The sequence below is a fragment of the Misgurnus anguillicaudatus genome, chromosome 14 (assembly GCF_027580225.2).
Source record: "Misgurnus anguillicaudatus chromosome 14, ASM2758022v2, whole genome shotgun sequence".
Classification (NCBI taxonomy): Eukaryota; Metazoa; Chordata; class Actinopteri; order Cypriniformes; family Cobitidae; genus Misgurnus; species Misgurnus anguillicaudatus.
In genome coordinates, this window is record NC_073350.2 from 8,534,661 (window position 1) to 8,554,766 (window position 20,106).

The 20,106-nt window shown below is 37.9% G+C and overlaps 1 protein-coding gene across 27 annotated transcripts in view; it reads right to left on the minus strand.

Annotated features, from left to right (window-relative positions):
• adgrl2a (adhesion G protein-coupled receptor L2a) overlaps positions 1 to 19,586 on the minus strand; it is a 135,697-nt gene extending 116,111 nt beyond the window's left edge. For 11 of the 27 annotated variants that reach the window (XR_008638708.2, XR_008638707.2, XM_055184411.2 and 8 more), the window contains exon 1: positions 19,017 to 19,585. The gene's annotated coding sequence lies outside the window, so the exon portion shown is untranslated. Of the gene's footprint in view, positions 1 to 19,016 lie in introns of all 27 variants that reach the window. The other 16 variants (XM_055184420.2, XM_055184419.2, XM_055184418.2 and 13 more) reach the window with 3 other exon arrangements.
• Positions 19,587 to 20,106: the final 520 nt, after the last annotated feature.

Genomic DNA, 20,106 nt, shown 5'->3' on the forward strand with positions numbered 1-20,106 from the left:
GTTAGATTAATGGCTAACACTTTATATTACAGTGTCTTTTACTATAGTAATGACAGTGAATAATGCATAATTACATGCAATTAATCCTAAACCAAACCTTAATCCTTACTCTATAGTAACCAATGTTGTTAATCATTATTATTCAGTACTTAAACATATAATTACATTGTAACAAGGACACCTTATAATAAAATGTAATCGATTAATGTATTAACTGTATTTGAGTTAAGTATTGTTTTATGCTTTGGACGTAATACTGAAGTGGATTATGATTGTTTAAAGGGATAGTTCACCAAAAAATTCATCATTTACTCCCCGTCAAGTTTTTTTTCAAATCTGTTTGAATTTCTTTGTTCTGCTGAACACAAAGAAAGATATTTGTAATCAAGCAAAAAGCAGGGGCACCACTGACTTCCATAGTAGGATAAAAAATACTATGGAAGTCAATGGCTGTCAAAAAGTCTTTGGTTACAAACATTCTTCAAAATATCATCCTTTGCGGTCACTACAACAGATACATTTATACAGGTCAGTAACAACTTAAAGGTGAGTAAATGATGACAGAATTTTCAATTTTGTTAAAACAATCTCTTAAAAAAAAAACATTTTCCAATTATTTCCAATTAGTTTATTTTAATTTAGAGTTTAATCAAACAGAATGTGGTAAGAAAACCTTACGCGCACATAAAAATATTAAAAGTAAAAATGTAAGTAAAAGTAAATTCCAGGGTGCAAATCTTGTCCTTATAATAATAAAAATAAATAATAATAATTGCTAACATTGCTTATAATACAAAAAAACCTAAATGAATAAACAACTGAAGATCATGTCTGTGAAATCCAGGCTAAACACTACAATATAATGTATAATATATATAACAATATATAAATATAATATAATCTTACAAAATAACGATGAGATTTGGAGCATTGATTTCACTTTAATTTAAACCTCTGACATGACCTTGCTCAGTCAATATTAAAGATATTAAGGTTATATTTTCACTGAATGTTCTTTATATTATGTAGGATGCTTAAAAAGCAGTAAATCACAAAAAATTACTTTAGCTGGGTTTCCACAGGGAGGGTCTCATAAATGGCCATAGCCATCTACGAGGCCACCGAGGTCCGGACCCCGGTACATTTTTCATATAAAAAAATACAATTTGAATCTCTCTGAATGACTAATTAGTAATTAAAAACCACTAATATTTGCATCCGCATACATAATAAAGTTTGGACAGTTCACTGTATAGCTCAGTGTAAAATGTCGGAGACTGACTCAAGCAGCTGTAAGACGTGCACAGAATTCTCAATGTTGCCAGATCCCATTGTGAAAAATCCTCTTTAGATGTAGTGTTTAATGCTCTTTAGGTTAGTGTTAGCGATGTATCCGATTTATTTCTGAAGACAAGGTCTGAAGTTATTTTTTCCTTAATGGCCTATTTTGTTTGTTTCCGTACTAATTACTCGAAACACGGGGTGACCAGCACCTAAACGGTAATGAAATGGCACATCATTCAGACATGATACTACATTCGGTAAGACACATGCAATAAGTTCTTGTTTATATTGCCTAATGTTGCTTATTAAAACGATTAATATAATGTTATACATAATCCAAATCGGAATTAGTGTACAGTGTGAAATCAGTCAAAACACGGTGAAATCGCGTCTAAATGGGAAAAGATGTTGTGCGATAGACTATACAAACAGATTAACAAGAATTCAGAGCTAACGTTTCACAGACTGCCAAAAAACACCGAAAGGAGAAATAAATTGATCGTTCATGCCAACGTCTACAGACCACAGGTGGGTTGACAAGTTGCTGGGTCACTATCAAGCAGAGGTATTACTTTCTACTTAAACATATTTTTTAAAGTTTTTGTATTTTATCCGTGTTTTTCTTTGGAAAACATACATTCCAAAGCATATTGTCATAATTTTTACTCTATTACATTTCATAAATAATGTTTGCAACTCAACAGGGCGTGCTCTGGCGTGGTCACGTGGAAACAAACAACATACAAAAACATACAAACAGAGTGGCAAAAAGGTTACGACAGAATACATAAGATCCCAGGTAAAAAATTAAGTAGTTTTATGTACTAAAACTACATTTAAATAAATATTTTGTAAAAGTTCTGCAATACAAATATACTAAATACAGTAATACTTAAATAAATTTCTAGTGTATTGAAATATGGTGTCTCAAACTAGCACAGTAAAGTACACTTGGATGTTCTTAAATTATCTTAAGAAGTACTAAAAACGAATTTTTGGTATATTAACTACAAAATTAATGCACAAAATACTACAGTGTATTTTAGTGCATCTTTTTCTCCTGGGATAGCATTTGTTAACTCTTAACACTCCTGGACCTTACTAATTTTCATACGCCAGCTACGGCCATGGTCTCATATGCTTCAATAAAAGCAATGGATGAGAAAACATGCCATTATACTGCTAACTACACCTATATGGACATGGTAAGCGTATCCAAATCAAATCACACAGCAGTCTTCTGCTGTTTTTAATGGCATTTTAGTGCATTATATCAAAGGAGAGTCATTTAATCCTTGTAAATCGAGCCAGTTTACCACCAACCGTTATTGTAAAGATGTCAGTTTAACCGGCCATTTAGCTTATAAGTTTCTGCACTCTTTTAAAGACCTGAACAGGATGCACAACAATGCAAATGGCGGGCAACAAATAAAAAGCACAAATAAAAGCATGTAGTGCTGATAAAATACTGTTATCGCTTTGTGAATCAAATGTCAGACCTTTTTGTTCACATTCTATTCATCTTTCTCTTAAAGAAGATTTATCAATCAGAGCAATCAAGGTTGAATTTTGATCCACCACACACGCAAGCAAAAGAAGCACGACTGACTAAAAGGAAAAAAAACAGAATTTCTACAAAGCAAAGCTTTTGAAACTGGCTGCTACTTGCTAGAAATAGCCACACTTCGGTAGAGATTAACATACAACACGTTCGTATATAGCTACAGGAAGGCTAGTTTACATCTATTCATTATTCTGATACACAGCTTTCTAATTCTGGCAGTAAATGACACACACACACACACACACACACACCGCTGGAATAACACGCAGAACGCATCAGAAATCCTATTAAAACCACACGCTGTCTCTCAGAGATCATTATAATGGAACTCAACTGCTATGAGTAAGTAACTTAAATACGGTCCCACATATTGTTGACAGTAATTTTGATGTTTTAGTGGACAAGGAGTGGATTATCTGAAAATGAAATGTAAAAAAATGCCATTTCCATTAACTGATAGCGGCAAAATTCCTCCTTTAAGTTTGCGAGCGATAAGGAGGATTCTGTCCCGTCGTGTTTTCCCGAGGTGCCTGCATTTTAACGGTAATGGAGTGACATTAATACGAGGAGACGTATAAGAAGGTCAAATAAAAATATGAGGACCACCATTATAACCGGTATCTTACACCTGCCAATCAGCTGAAAAAGTCCTTGACACTCCCCGTTTCCCCTTCGGTCGGGATGCGGAAAGAGACGTTATTTAAGCGCGAGGAAATTCAGAGCTTACTGTGTCTTTGCATCAGACAGGCCCGTAACAAGGGGAGCGAGTGGGGGCACGGCATCCGTCTCCGTGGCACGATAAGAAAACTGTCCATAAAATATCCAGAGAGAAAGAAAAAAGGAGACAAAACATTCACAGCCTCATCATCTCAGTTTCAACAAAATGCATCAATTTTTAATTCCCTCAAAAGCAATGAAAGCACTGTTGAAATGGTGAAAAAGCACCGGTGAAATGCGTGCATGTGCCTGTGTGTGTGTGTGTGTGTGTATACATGAGAGACGGTCCCTAATAAAGACCGTCATTAGTTAACATTTTTCTTTTATTTAAACTCATGACTCCACCTACGAAGAAACCTTAAAGACATTCAAGGCATATTTTATCTTTGTTATGTGGTGTGTTTGCAAATAACAAAAAATGGAAATGTAAAAATCGAATGCATTTGATTGGCTGTCTCACTACACGACTGATTGGATGAACCGGTGACGTCAGCCAAAAATGAAATTTGTTTCAGGTTTCAGAGGGGGAGCAAAATTACATTTTGAAAGATTATGTTTTGCAGGGATGAATCATGGAAAATAAGGCCAAGGATATTTCTTAAAGAAGTAGTTCACCTAAAAATGAAAATTCTGTCATAGTTTATTCATCCTCACATTAAAATGTGACATGTTTTCTTTTCCTGTCTAACACAGAAGAATCCTTGAAGAATATTACTTCTGCTATTGTTAAAAAATAAAGGTGCCTATAAAGTCAGGCTGTATGGATCCATAAAGAACCTTTAATAACCTTTCCCATATACAAAAGCATCTCTGTACAGACGATACAAATGAAAAAAAGAAATGATTCCTTTAAGGACCGTTGACTGAAATGTTTATTGTTCAACCATCTTTGTTCTTCTATTAGATTCATTTTAGGAGTGTATGTACACAAAAAGTTATTTTTAGTGAATAAAACTGTACTCTATAGAAAAACTATCGTATGAATTTTTAATTTTTGGATGAACTATCCCTTAAAGATAGTGAAGAGTCAATTCCAAGCCATTTGTTTATTGAACAGCATCCTATTCACACACACACACACACACACACACAGACACACAATCCAGCACATCTGTGTGCAGATAGACAGCGTCTCTCAGACAAGAGCAGTTGTATGAGCGTAACGCCTCCTCTGTCCTTCTATTAAGCACCAGATCATCAATTATTCAGCACCATCGTGAGCCATTATTCAACAGGATGATTAATTTTTAAGATGGCAGAAGGGAACACAAAACATAAAGTGAGGGGCATTAAAAGAACCCCTTGAATGGGTGACATTAAGAGCGGGGTGGCACAGAAAACCAGTGATTGATTTTGGGTGGGTTGATGGATTGATTTCTTACAAGAGAAATAGTTTGAAGATGATCTGAGCTGTGACAGTTCACACGCTATAGCAGAGATGATTCGAGATTCAACCAAAAGCCACAAACTCATTAAGACAACTTGAAATTAACGGGCACTTACTAAAAGCAAATACGCTAAATTTGAAATAGGTTTCGTTTTAGAAATCGAAGTTAAAATGCCTTCGTGAGACATTCCCGGATCTTAGCGGGCACGCTGCTATAAGGCTGAGAACAAGCTCAACAGTAAATCGTTTAAAATCGGCAGGCAGATAAAAAGGGCGGAGTTTATTCCCGGAGAGAAATCAACTGTCAGGTCTAAATCTCTCCTGACATCGCAACCAGCAGTTAAAGCCTCGTGCTAAAGCCGATGCTACGATATTGACCTTTTTCAAAGACACGATCAAAACTCCAAGGCCATTCATTCCTGAGTTTAAATGCGTGCATGCTTTTGCATATGAAAAAATACAGTTGCGTATAAGCGAACAAGCATGGCCTCATTCTGCTTGTTAGCTATTATAAATTTTTACTTGTATAAATAATAAATCACAAACACATCTACAGTATATATACAGTGAAATAACTCATCTTTTTGCTTATGTTAATGCCTCTATAAGAGCCCATCATGAAGTCCCATTGAAGCCATCTCTCACTGGGGGGCTCTGGCAAATATCTGTAGCTTTGATTTCAATGGAGCAAAGATTGATGTTCATTGGACAACAGGACTCTAAACGTGTCATTGTGGATCCCACCTGGACGCTGTGCTGCACTGGCAGACTATGACAGCATCATTGCCGCTATTTGCATTGGAAAAAGCATCTAATCGTTTGTTAGACTTTAGGATTTTAATCATTTTATTTGTGTCCTGTCAAGATGCCGGGGTCCTCTATAGATTGATTGGATGAGCTCACAAATGGGCGGCATTTTGTAACAAAGAGCCAATAACTGAAACTGTCACAGATAACTAACAGCATCTGCCTGTTTTTTATTTTACTTCTACAATTTTACTTAAAAAAAATTAGTTTTAAGCGTGGTCAATTTTTTTTTTTCGTAATTACTCTATTTAGTACTACCTGATAAAAAATATAAATAAATATATTTGAGTATGCATTTGCCACTGATAAATGACATCTTGTGCTTGTTTATTATTCTTCCTAATGTCTGCTGAATACGAAATTATAAACTTGAAGCCTTTCAGCGGGCTGCTTCATGCTCTATCTGGGTTTATGTGTCGGACCGTTGTGTTTATTTGGTTAGAGACAGTAAAACTAAACAGTTTAACTTCAGCAAAGGAAGTGACCTTAGTTTTATACCCTCACCTCACACCAGCTCACCATAACAGTGATCGTCCCCTTGGGCCACCACTTGAACGTTTTTGTTTAAACAGAACCAACTTGTGGTCTTATTAATCCTGAGCCGTGTCCTGTCCGTCAGTGTGATTAAAATGTGGACCCTAATTAACTCTATTTAACATTACTATCCCCCCAAACCACTAAGATTTTTTATTTTTTTGGGGTTTGTTTGTTTTAAATTACATGAACTTAAATGTTACCAAATAGCCGCGTAGAAAGTCAATGGTTTTTAAAATGGCAAATATTGATTTCTGGACCAAACACTTAAAATGAGAGCCTTTAAGGATTTTAATATGCATAAGGCAATGCTTTACTGATTCATAACCTTTGCAATGATTATGGGTCTGTGGAGGGTGAAGTGTGTAATTTCTGAACTAATAACATCAACCAAAACTCATCGCTAAACATTGCAAAAATTATGATCTTTTTTAAACAGGTTTCTCACACATTGAGTAAAAAAAACAAAGTACCACCATAACTTAAGCCAACAAATTGGTTCTGTATATCAAGGCATAAAAAGTATTGTAAGGCAATTGTGTAATTTTTCACAGATTTCAGAGCCACTGAATAGGACAAACACTGGCAAAAACAGGAGCCACAACACATAGCCGCTCAGATGTATGGAGTTTGTTTGTGTGGTGATTTGATGGGGATCTTTCATTCTGAGCTGTTTCGATTCAAGATTCCAGAGAAGAGAGCCAGGAGAGATTGTGTCTGGATGGTTAGCCTCATTTACATGTGTTAACTAACACTGTCAGCAGTGAAACTGAGACACAGCTGTCCCTACACCAGATTGAGATCGAACCCGTTTGACCCTGAACACTTCTGAAACTTGGAGGAAGTCAAAGATCTAAATTTCAGTTCTAGACATTCCAGAAGAAAAGTAGAAAAGGCTGGTTCACACTCAAAGCTATGTATTACTGAAGCTGTTTATTAAATAGATTTATTAAGGAAAGTTTATACAAAATTATGTAATGAATAGTAAATATCATAGTACAACATCGGTGCATTATTATCTACCGTAGTATTAACAAATATGAGACCAAAATTAGAAAAAGAAAGAAATGTTCTTTTGACGACGGACCGTTGAATTATTCGAAAATAATGCACACCCAAGGTGGTAATGCGGCACAAGTTTATTTTATTGTCAAAAATGTCAAAGAACCGGAGTCAATTATTCCTCTTATACCACGGTTACCACAAACATTGCTCTGGTGGTAATTTTAAGACATTTTACAGGTCAGGTGTGTGTTTACAGTGGTATAAAAAAGTAATATAGTATGTAAGATTCAATTTAAATAAAATAAAATAAAATAAAATAAAATAAAATAAAATAAAATAAAATAAAATAAAATAAAATAAAATAAAATAAAATAAAATAAAATAAAATAAAATAAAATAAAATAAAATAAAATAAAAAATGAAAGATAAAGGAAGTGGTTGGATGTCGCTGGGTAATCCATTAAAAAAAGAAAATTATATATTTTAAGATTTATTAAGAATTAAAAATATAGAGATAAAAGAAAGTGCTCAGTGGTCGCTGGTCAGACATCGGCTGGGCATCACGTTAATGGGAGGCCAGTAGATCAGAAAACGCTATGTAATAGCCTATGTAAGATCACATGTACATATCCTATGTCAGATCACATAGGCTATTTTGGGTGAAAGCCGAGGTTATGGTGAAATATTTCATTGAAGTCATTATTATTATTATTATTAGACTATCATCTATGTAAAATATTATATTGGGGTATTCACACGGCTTTTAAAGGGGCCATGGCATGAAAATCTTACTTTTTCCATGTTTAAGTGCTATGATTGGGTCCCCAATGCTTCTATCAACCTAGAAAATGTAAAAAAGATCAACCCAGTAACTTAGTTTTGGTAAACCATTCTCTGCAAGCATGTGAAAAAATAGGTCGTTAAAATTTGGCTCTCCTTATGATGTCAAAAGGAGCTCTTATTATAATAATACAGCCCCTTAATCTGCACTATCCAATCACAGCACTGCCATTTAGTGAAGAGAAAAGCACAATTGAGTTTTGTGATCAGTGTTTGAATTTCATCAGCTCATTTGCTTTTTAAAGGACACACCCAAAATGGCACATTTTTGCACACACCTACAAAGGGGCAATTTAAACATGCTATAATAAATTATTTATATTGTGTTTTGAGCTAAAACTTCACATATGTGCTCTGGGGACACCAAAGATTTATTTGACATCTTAAAAAAGTCTTGTGCCATGGCCCCCCACTTAAAATGTCGGAATTTCAACTTAATCTGACATCATAGATTAGCACTGTGAGCATTAGCCACTGTTTTAATATACATGCAAAATCATTTAAAAATCACATTTAACTACAGTATCGTTTACATCATTCTCACATATTTTTAAGCCCAGACGGTTGTGTTAGCAGGCCTGTGAACTAGCTTTAGGGCTGTTTGTTATCTTAGCAAAACAGACGCTAGTTAGCAGTTTTAAAGATCAGAGAATGTAAACAACAAATATTATGATTGCTGCACAGGCTGGAATGGCACAAGAGCACAGCAGTCAAATGAACTCGGCATGGAGTGACTGAAGAGTTTGTACACTGTGTTAGCCTGACTGTATGCATCTTCATCGCCTCACGCTCATTCAATGCTAACAAGCCCACGCGCAACTCTGTGCTGGCAACCATCATGCTGATAATGTGTGATACCATGTTTTCTTTCCGTTTTCTTCCTGTTTATAGTGTAATAAATGCATGATGGGATTGGGAACAGTGGTTAGGTGGAGAGCCCGAAGCGTGATTGCAAAGCAGTTGTGAAATGTCCTAAGGAAAGGTTTCAAATCCGTCTCAGCCTCATTTCGTTAATTTACAGTTTGACTGTGACAAATACACTGCCAGCATAGAGGTGTTATGTCATCCATATAAGAATCGTCAAAGGAAAACGTTCAAATACGGGGCATGGACGTCTGCCTCGCCAGCAGAAAATAACAACACACTGCATGAAATAATGATGGACATTCAAAACCAGCGGGAAGCGGGCTGCTTCTGAGCTCATTTCAGCTGAATGATGTTTTGTTCATAAAACGGGGAGCGACTCTTCCGAATTTCCCACATATCTGCACGTTGATATGGTCTAAGCAACAATATCCCTCTGAAATTAGATGGGATGCTCGGGGAGGCGGCGGCATTCAATAGCGCACCGGCCTCAAAGATGTGAGCTTGATGGGTTTGCCGTCATATAACTTCTTCCACAGCTTTTCACCAATCTTCAAACGGCTGCAGGAGCCGGAATGCTTTTAGGAACAGTGTCATAAAAAATGACCCACGTCCAACCTCCCAACGACAGACGTGAAACCTGTCCGGAAATCAAAGCCTGCCATGTCCTGAGGAACCTTACGGATATAAATAGATTACCAGCTTTTCAACTGTCTTCTGCCACCTTCTTGGAGATACAAAAAAAATCCTTCTCTGCCTCCCTCTCTGTGTTTTTCCTTTTTTTCGTCTTCTTTTGGCTCTGGTATGTTGTGGGGATCTCTGCCATTGAGTGTAATTTTCCACAATCTGAGTCCAGAGCTGGATATCATGAGCACACTCGGGGATGACAGCACAGCCGTCTGAAAGCAGGGATCAATTCAAGAATCACCTCTTACATGAAGGTCAAAAATAACTAGTAGCGCTTTCCTGATCAGAGGTTAGATTAAGGATGAACACACCGTATGCTAATTATTCTTTTAAATGCGTACATCTTTGTGCATATAAAAAGAATCATAACCAGGAACTTCACTACAACAAAGCTGGAGGGCAAAACCGCAATCGTTTTTCTGTAGAGAAATTGATTTTTAGTGATAATGTATAAACATTTAAAGACAGGCCTATCACTGAGTTGAGAGCGAGCGATTATATACGCTTCTGGAGAGGCCACAAGTCAGTGCGAGTTCAATTTTATTCAAAAGTAAAGTTTAATGACTGAATTTCTACTAAGGTGTCACACAATGCTACTAACAGTCCTTAAAAAAAACCATTTACACAGAAAAGTACATTCTGTCATTATCTTCTCAAAGCCATATGCTTTTGTTTTGTGTAACACAAAGGGGGAATTGTTGAAGTCTTTTCCGCACCACAACAGCACATAGTGACCATGTCTTTAAAGCTTTCAGAAGCACAATAAAACGTCCTTATAATTTGTGCGCTATATACAGAGTCTTTTAAAGCTACGTAAAAATGCCTACAATTTTAGTCGATATTCACACAAAATCCATGTCAGGTTTAGCATTGCAATAAATAAAACTATTGCCACAGTCAATGTCCCAACACTCTCAAACACCTTACATATAATATTCGAATATTCAGCAATAAACTTTATTAATAAACCAATCAATAGATTTGCTTCATAATTTAATACATTTGCATAATTTTATTTCGTTTATTTATCTTGAGTCTTATAGCTTTGTCTTTCTTTCTAATTTTAAAGAGGAACTGAGGCTGATGAAAAAAATGGCTGTTCACCGTTACATTCCTGAGTGTGCATGAACCTCGACGTTTCAGGACGGAAGACTGGAGAGTTCCTCTTTGAGAACATGAGCTCCTAACATGTTTTTCAGGACAGGAAACCATTTGGTGCAACAGAATGAATTAAGCCAAAGCAATACAAGATTATCCAATTATAAGCCTAGTATGGCTTTAGCAAAGGTAATTGCTTCGATGGAACCTGCGATTCGACTGTGTGCGTCGGACAGAAAGCGCGATTGGAAAATCAACCGTGCTATAAAAGCGTTCTTTCTTTATGTATTCAGTGACATAATGTATGAACTCTCTGAATGAAAACCCAGAATTTCTATGCTTCAGCTGGACGTGTTTTCTCTTCCTCTAATTGCAATGAAGTAACCAGACACACCGCTGGAGGTTGATGAAGCAAACAGTGAGCAGATCTTATCAGGGAACAACAAAGGAGACCACTGGAGCCGCAGCGGTGACGGGGGGGCGCTCGGCTGACGGGGCTGTTTGGCCCCTGGGCTCATAACGCTCTGCTTGGACAGTAATGTGTGTCGAAAGTACTTCGTTCAGCCCAGCGAGATAAAGCATCGCTGTCCATCACTGGAGCCAATAGCCGCTAGAAATATGCCTTTTAATTAGGTCCTATAGAGAGGCTTTCTGTTCAGTTCTTTTTTTTAAATAAATAACACAATGTTACATTTTTTTAATTATAACATCAAAAACATTTAATTGGTTATTTATTCACCCTCATGTGTTGTTTTAAATGCATGTTATAGCACTACATGTTATTTGGGAATTAAACCCACAATCTTTGCAGTACTACCCGAATGACACTTCTTTCATCCATTGAAGACAAAATCTGATTAAAATGAAATGCTAGTGACTGGACGATAGTTTCGGTCCCCATTCACTTTCACTGTATTGAACAAAACAAGAGCATCAGCACTCATCCAAACGTCTCCTCTCGTGATTATGAGAGTAAATGAGAGTAAAGGATGAAAGAATTTTGAGGTGTACTGTCCCTTTAAGGTTTTCGTGACACACATTTTGATTTGTACACGCAAAAGTCAAATCTCAAATCTGAGAACTACATTTTAGCAGATATCATGTGAGATCTGTGTCGAGTGTCATATAACTCTCTTGTGCATGGTGCTAGACAAGCTGCCCCACCACTGTTTGTGTTAACCGGGACGAAATTCACACCAGACATGTGCGAGTTTATGCAAATGCCATTAGGAAGTGTTTGACGCATCACAGTTTTTTGGCGATCGGAGGCATTTCAGCAGGTGCGACAAACCGAAGATATCAAAACTGCCATGTGGCTAAAATACTCTATGGATAATTAAAATTTGAGGACTTGGGCAACAACAGTCAAGATTGTAACACAAATCAGATCTTAAGTGGAATGAAAGCGGTAAAATAACATACAATTCATGCGCATATAAATCTCCCTCTCATTGCCTTTGTTGCGGCTTTCCATTCAGGCCCGACTGGTCATTTTATGTGACGCATGCATTAAGCACTGACCTCTGCCCTCACCGAATCTGTTCAGACTGTGGTCATTATAGCAGCCTGATGTTTTGAAAGCCTGGCTTATGTCATCTGCCGATTAACCCTGCGAATTACGCTCGGTGCTGCGGGACTGCACGCGTGCTGTAGCTACGTAGTGCAGCGCTGCTCAAGCGAGAGATGTGAGTTTGATTACTGTTTGTGTCATGTACCCATCCCATTCATTTCTGCATCATTTCCTATCCTCTGTACCGGATCAAAAAAACAAAAAAGAAATTACACATCAAATAAAGATGCTGCGAGATGCTCAAAGAGAGGCCGGTTATCACGGTTAAAAATGCTCTCCATAGATCTTCCCTCAAAGGTGAAGCCCTAGTATGGCATTAATTTGTTTAAGTCAACATACAACGGTGTTCACATCACAAAAACCAATAGCCACGGGGATATCAGCGGATTCGGGGGCAAGGCAAAATTTCATAAAAGGTGATCGTAATAACATACAGTGCACTGAAAATCTTTCACTGCAAGTCCAAAACCAGATATTAAGGAAGTGAATAAGGTAAATTATTATTTCTTCACCTCGAGAAATGATGTGTCAGGTGAAGCTCGGATTGTAGGTAGGATGAAAATTACATTTTGCAAAAGATTTGCTTTGAACAATCTATCCCAGGACTCCCACACCGATGGCAGAAATATAAGGATTTATATGCATAAATACAGTTTGTTCGGGCAGTAAATATTACAGCTGTCATTTCTCAACCCGCCACAGTTGATGCATTGGGTTAAATAGGCACACACAAGCCGCATACGAGCCGAACGGCCAGGTAAGTGTCAGCTGCCAGAGCAAGAGAGACACTTGAAAGCTGTTTGTATTGAGCACATCAGCACTAGAGGAAAGATGAACGGCGGGACCTTAAAGTAATTAACTCGACGTTTGTCCGAATTCAATTATTCGTCATCTTACGAAACGTGTCCGTCGGCTTCCTCAGAAGATCAATGGGGGCGGAGTTGTCAGGTGTCAGTCGCAGACTGATTATCCAATCAGTGTGCACCGCTGACCTGCACAAACGACCTCACGTCTTAATAAACTACACATCTGAGTTTAGATTGATTGAATTCTAATGAAGACTTTGACTCGGAAGAACCTCAAAGTGCTGATTTAGGAACAGTATCCTGTTTGAAATCCCGAGATTAATCAGCACAACAGTACATGAAGACAAAGGTCAAAGATCAGCTGTAGGTGGTCAACATCAAGTCAACCACAAACTAAATCCTGCGGTCTCTTCTGGTAATCAAAAACATCACCATCTGATGTCACAGGATTTTAGCTTTTGTACCTGTAAAAAGCCTCTGGTATACCAACCACAAAATATTTAATTCTTGCATGCTTTGAATTGTTTTGCTATCATTTTCTGTATGATCTAGTCAAGATCTGGATCTACGCTGTAATAACGTTTTGGCAGGTGACCAAAATAAATGTGCTTTGTGCGGTATTATTTTTTAATAAGACAAATTCAACTTGACTCTACTGGATTACACCCACAAAGTAATTTTTAAGGGTCAGATAAGGTTTTTAGGGTAACATATTTTATATATTACACAGTATACTGTGAGCAGTATTGATTGTAAACCAGCATGTGTGGTAAATCAGCACCTGGTCCGGTTCAACACATAGCCAGATTATTTAAAGAGGTGTTATCTACATCAGGAAGTCAGATGATCCAGGAACACAAAGCTCCGGCTATAGCCGACCTGATAAAATACCACATGACCCACGCATGATAAGTCTGACCTCTGACCTGTGAATGTTTGTAACATACCACTTCCTGTTAACCCCAGATTAGATTAGATTAGTTATCTAAGGATTAGTGGGGTCCGCAGGAAACGGCTTAATTATTGTTCAACTTTTTAGGGTAAGAATGTGCGCTAACAATCAAACCATTGGACACACTTGACTGAAATTATGTTTATGTTCATAAAAACATTTGCTGACACTCACTTACTTCAAATATACACCGCGTCTATGGATTTCTGAAGTTGGGGCACAGTAATATAAGCAAAACTAATTGAATTTGGGTTTGTATAACATGTTTTAAACAACATAACTGCATTTCAATGTGTGTGTTTTTTTTCATAATTTGATGACTTAAAAAAATGTATAAAATGTAATAATAAAAAAGTAGTAGGTGTGTCCGAATGATGTGTGTAAATATAAGGTAAGTTAGTAAAAGTTAAGAATGACGACGATTATATTTGAAATAAAATAATGAAACAGGGCTCCAGACTGCCACCAAATGGTCGCATTTTGCCACCAAAATTTGAGAGTGTGCCACTGAATTTTACATCCAGTCACACATGTGCGACCAGTAAATTTGACCTTTTTTTTGTGATGTGACACTATATTTAAAACAGAACATTGTACTTTCTGCATCTATCATCAAAGTAATACAGTGTATTACTTAATAGAAATGTGAATATTTGGTTAGCATGTTGATTTACGGTATGTGCCCCTAAATTTTCTGGTTGCGCCCCTAACATTTTCAGTTGGGGTTCACTGTGCTCCTAGTGAAAAAAGTTAGTCTGGAGCCCTGATGAAAGTAAAACACTAAGCTTCCTGGACAGGGATTAGCTTAATCTATGACTAGGCCTTAGTTTAATTAGGAAATATAACTAGTTTGATCAAACATGCCTTACTAAAAACATTACTTGTGTGCAGTTTGAGGCAAAACACAAAGGGCACTGATGTATTTTAAGATATGTCTATGCAAGTTGTTTTCAGTTTGGACAGCTCTTACATTTATTTTAGTCAAGGACTAGTCTAATCCCTGTTCACTAAAAGTTTGTGTGCACCTAATTCTTGACTTTCCAGTATTTCTTACAGGTGAATTACAGAAGTGAAAATGTCACCGTAGCCACTGAACATCTCCCGCCAGCGCCCCTAAATAACAGGTGTGTCTGCTTTAAAATGGGCCTTTCAAGCGTCCCTCAGTAAGCCACCCGAGACACAATCCTTCTGCTACCAGACAACTGTGCTGTCTCTCTCTCTCTCTCTCTCTCTCTCTCTCTCTCTCTCTCTCTCTATTCACAGATACTGTTTACCCTGTACCTGGGTTTCTGCATTCTCCTCTGTGATGGAGAAATTGATTTTTTTCTATTTTTTTCTAAATAGCATTGTATCTTGGGATATAGCAAACTAATGCCCCCTGTGTGGACACAAAACGCTTGTGCAGTTCTGAACTTAAAAATAAAATATCACAAATCAGTCGGCGGACTTCATTTACATGTAAATAAAACTAGCGAGTATCAATAAATGCTAATTGGGTGCAATGCATGATGCCAAAATGATATTTTATAAATGCAGAAACAGCAAACAATGCCACAACAAAAGCTTAAAATACAATTAAAATAATAACAACAATTATTATTATTATTTGTACTTTAATATTATTATATTTTAAATAAATAATTATTATTATGTATTTGTTTATATATATATATATATAAAAAAACATTATTTTAATCCAAATTTCATTTTGTTCGGATTTAACTGTAAATGTAAGATTTAAAAATAAATTGATTGGGTGTATGTATGCAGACTGAGTGTATGTGTGTCCTGTAAGTGCTGTGCTGCCCACCGCCTGTAGCTGATTAAAATGGCAGCCTGTGTATAAAGTCTCTGCCGTCCCACTGTCACACAAAACCTTTCGCACGCAGAAGCAAACGCTTTGACAAAATGGCAGAGAAGGCGCCCTGCCTTTCGTTGATTACTGATCGTAACATAGAAACCGCCGTAAAACGCCAAGGCATTTGAACTTTACATAAAACTCCACGTGTTACAGGGCTGTTTATCCTCTGCAAATTGGTGAGCGTTTATCAGCGCAGCACGACACTCTGTAAACACCACCGAATCAAAAACAACAATCTTATTTGAGATTCTTACACAGGCTAAGTATTTTTTATTTTATTGTTCGCTTAGTAACCACAGCATATGCACTGCGTTTTTTAAAGGAACAGCTATGCCTTAAGTACTGAATTACACGTGAATGTGCTGAATAGGCCGTCTTTATGCCTTAAAGTATCCGAGCATCTGAAAATCTGAAAAGTTGTTGTAAACGAAAGTGGCAATATATATGCAAAGATTGATGGTACGCCGAATTATCTATACGTCTATGCAAACGCTCTAACAATGGCATTACACAAAACACACACGCACACAAAAACAATGTTCTCAGCCTTTAAATAAAAGTACTTAAATGCTTACAACCAAAGCTTGCAATGTTCATGATTCAGGGTTGTGGTGTGATTTAAGGACGCTCTGTTTGTCTTTGTGTAAGGTGGCACAATGCTCCTGTTTTACACGTTACTGTACGCAGTGAAATGCTCTCCACATGTCTCTCATTATATTCTCCATATGTTGATGGTACTGATATCAGAGGATGGGGCCATGGATCACATTTTTAAAATACCGACAAAATCGGATTATTGTTCTTTGAAAATAGAAGCGATTATATGACCGCTTATATGATCGGTCTCTCTTAAGACAAAGAATAAAGAAACACACAAATAAAGCAATACGCAAAATTAAAACCGAATTTCAATTCACATCATATTTAGGGGACTATGTAGACAAAGCGAATCGTGAATATCCAGACTGTGCTCGGCTTTGTAACAGACGACCCTCATGAACACTAAACCACACACTTGCGAGCCAAATATACGTGTAGGTGTTTCATTCATCCCCGCCAATGTAAAAAAGGCGATTTTTCTCGCCCCGACCGAAAATACCCAAGCAAGTTCTCCGGTGGACCTCATAATCTCGCTCATGTTTGGCTGTTTTCATTGCTCTGATTCAGGAAGAGAGCCAGAAAGAAACAGGGCCAAGGAAAATATGCCTTTGAAATGAAAGGGATGGGATAGTGTTTTCACACACAAACACAAAGACGGAGAGAAATGAAGTACGGTCCCCTCTCGCCCCTCCTGATCTCAGGGCCTGGACTGGAGCTAATAGAGCACAGGGCTCAGATAGAGCTCAGGCCACTTTGAAATGCTAATGGTACGGCTTCAAACAGAGTTCATTCACACTTATACACATTCGAAACATTTTTTTGGTCATAGAGTGTCTATTTAAAGCACCAACAGTGACATGTAAGAAAACAGCAAAAACCGCACGCCATATGGTAAAACTTCACATCTGCATGCGAAAACGACTAAATCTGTGAAATTGTTACTCACTACAAAACCGCACTGCAATTTTAATATTTTGTTAGGGTCGAAAAGTCTGTTTTAGTGCACGCTGTAATTTTAATTGTGTGTAATTAACGACTCCTAATGTTTACATTTTTAATTAAGCGTGAATATATTTGACTAAGCTTAATAATAAATTCACTACAAAATACTTCATCTACAGACTTAATTCAGGCGACTTCATTTTTTGACTGACTTATGGTGGTGATTAATCTGAAACTACCCTGATTTGTTCAATGTTTTGGCAACATTTTACATTACAGCGTCCTTAAAAGAAAATCACACGCTATTATTATGAATTACTATAGTAATAACAATGGATAAAGTGTAATTATCGGTGGCACACGTAATTACACACTAATTACATGTAATTACAAGCAATGTACGTACTGTACGCCTGATTTCTTTACTCTTCAGCATGACGCTCGTACCACAGCAGATGAGAGTGTGTTCGGGCAGAGAAGTGCCACCGACCGGATTCGGTTCATCTCATTGTTGGCACCGGGGCCCGGGTGCGGATTAATTATGAATGTAGGGTTAAAGGATCTAATTTTACAGCGACTGCTCACAAGCGTCCAACATTAGACTTAGAGAAAGTCAGGTTCGGATAATTCAAACACCGCTGAGTTCTTACAGGTCCCCAGTTAGCTCTCCATCACCGCTGTGCACGCTGAACCATTCTTTTCACATCAATCATCCCGAGGAGGTAAAAACGAGCAAAACGAGACCGAAATTGCTTTTAATTATAGACACAAGACCTCAATTTAACAACCCAAGTCAAGCTTTACTGAGTTCAACAGTTAATGTGGGTCACTACGCGCTTGTTATAAGAGGCAAAAGCCAGTGACAATAAATTCAAGTGTGCAGACTTCAACGACACCTTTAAAGATTTCCAATGGAATGAAATATCTCTATGGGATTTATTTGAAGACCACCAGATCTCTCCCTCTTCCCACACTAATAGTTTCCATTCAAAGAGAGAGAAGGAAAGAGAGAAATAGTGCAAGACAAAGAGAGAAATGGCAGCGGACCAAATCAATCCACATCTGGTTGTGTTTTGATTAACCATTTCTCAATTAGCCATGCTCCCCCTTTCCATCATTTTAATTACTCCGAACAGAGCAGTTTTGTTCCTTTGGAGTCATTTAGCTGAAATCTAACTCTTCTAATACTTTTTGGGACTTGGACAATGTAAATGCAATGCATTAATAAGACTATATATATATATATATATATATATATATATATGACCATTTATTTTATATATAAATACGCAAAAACTATAGACTATCATTGTCGACTGTGCATGTAAGCATGCATATTACAAACAAGCACAAAATGTCATTTATTTGAGTCTTTAGCGTGAAAAGTTTGTGTCTAACCAACCCAAACTTGATATTCAGCCACTTTAGAGCAAAGAGCAACAGGGTTTACAAGAAGTATATAAGCGCGTCATGATGGTTAACAAAAAAAGGCTCTTACCTTTAAGTGAGTGAATGGATAAGGTTGAATAAAAATCAGATGCAAACTTTCATGAATCGTTCAGGCAATACAAGCAGGTCTCATAATTAGAGGAACAGCGCGTCTCGGCGCACACCGCACACATGCTCCGCTCACACGGGACGCGTCTGAGAGCGAGCGCTCACATTCCCGCAGACGAGCGCGCAGTTCTGCGCTCCGCCGCGCTGGGATGAAGGGATGCGGGGATACGGAGAGTCCTGCTGGAGGAGAAACAGGGGACACGGACCTGTGCGCGAGTCAGAAAAACAAGCAAGAAAAACAAATGAGCGCAGTCCTCAGTTGATTTATTTCAGTCCTTTTCGCGCGTCTTGTCTGGGTTTGCTGAGTCCCGTCCAGCCGGAGAGCGAGCGGCCCGCGGCTGACGGATTTCTCTCTGCGCGATCCGAGCTGAGCTGTGAGAAAGCGGCGGCGTGGAAAACCCGGAAGCGGAGCAGTGGATTACACGGATCCGGAGTCAGAGAGAAAATAATCACATGGACATATTATCATCAGTACGACCCAAGCAAAGTCTGTTACGGAAGACGATTAGGCAAAGCTGAGGAGGAATTATTTATTTAGTATGTACCACTTTTGGCCATTTTCCATTGGATTTAAACGGCTACATGGTTCTTATTGGGACACAGAGTGAAGACACAATCCCTCATGCTGTGGGCAGGCCGGCCTCGCCAGCCAATGACTGCAGATATTTGCTCACTGTAATTCTAGCTCGCATCAAAAAGAAAAAGAGTGCAGATTTTTCTTCTTTTTTTCCCCCTCAACTTGGCCTCAATCAGAACCGGAGCGATAATCCGCAGAACAAAAGGCACATACGAGCAATTTCCAATGAATGAAGGCACATATCATTATTTCACTCTGCCGGTGTTGCCCGTCCTCGCAGCCGGTGACCCTGAAACGCACCGCGCATCACGGATGATCCTTAAGGATGAGTTGAAAAGGCCGCGCAAGGAGGAACGTGCAGTTTGAAGACTTTTCCTGGGATATGATCGGCGGGTAAAAAATAAACGAGAGAACCCCCTTTCCGCACCTGGCTTTAATAAAGCCTTCAAGAGAT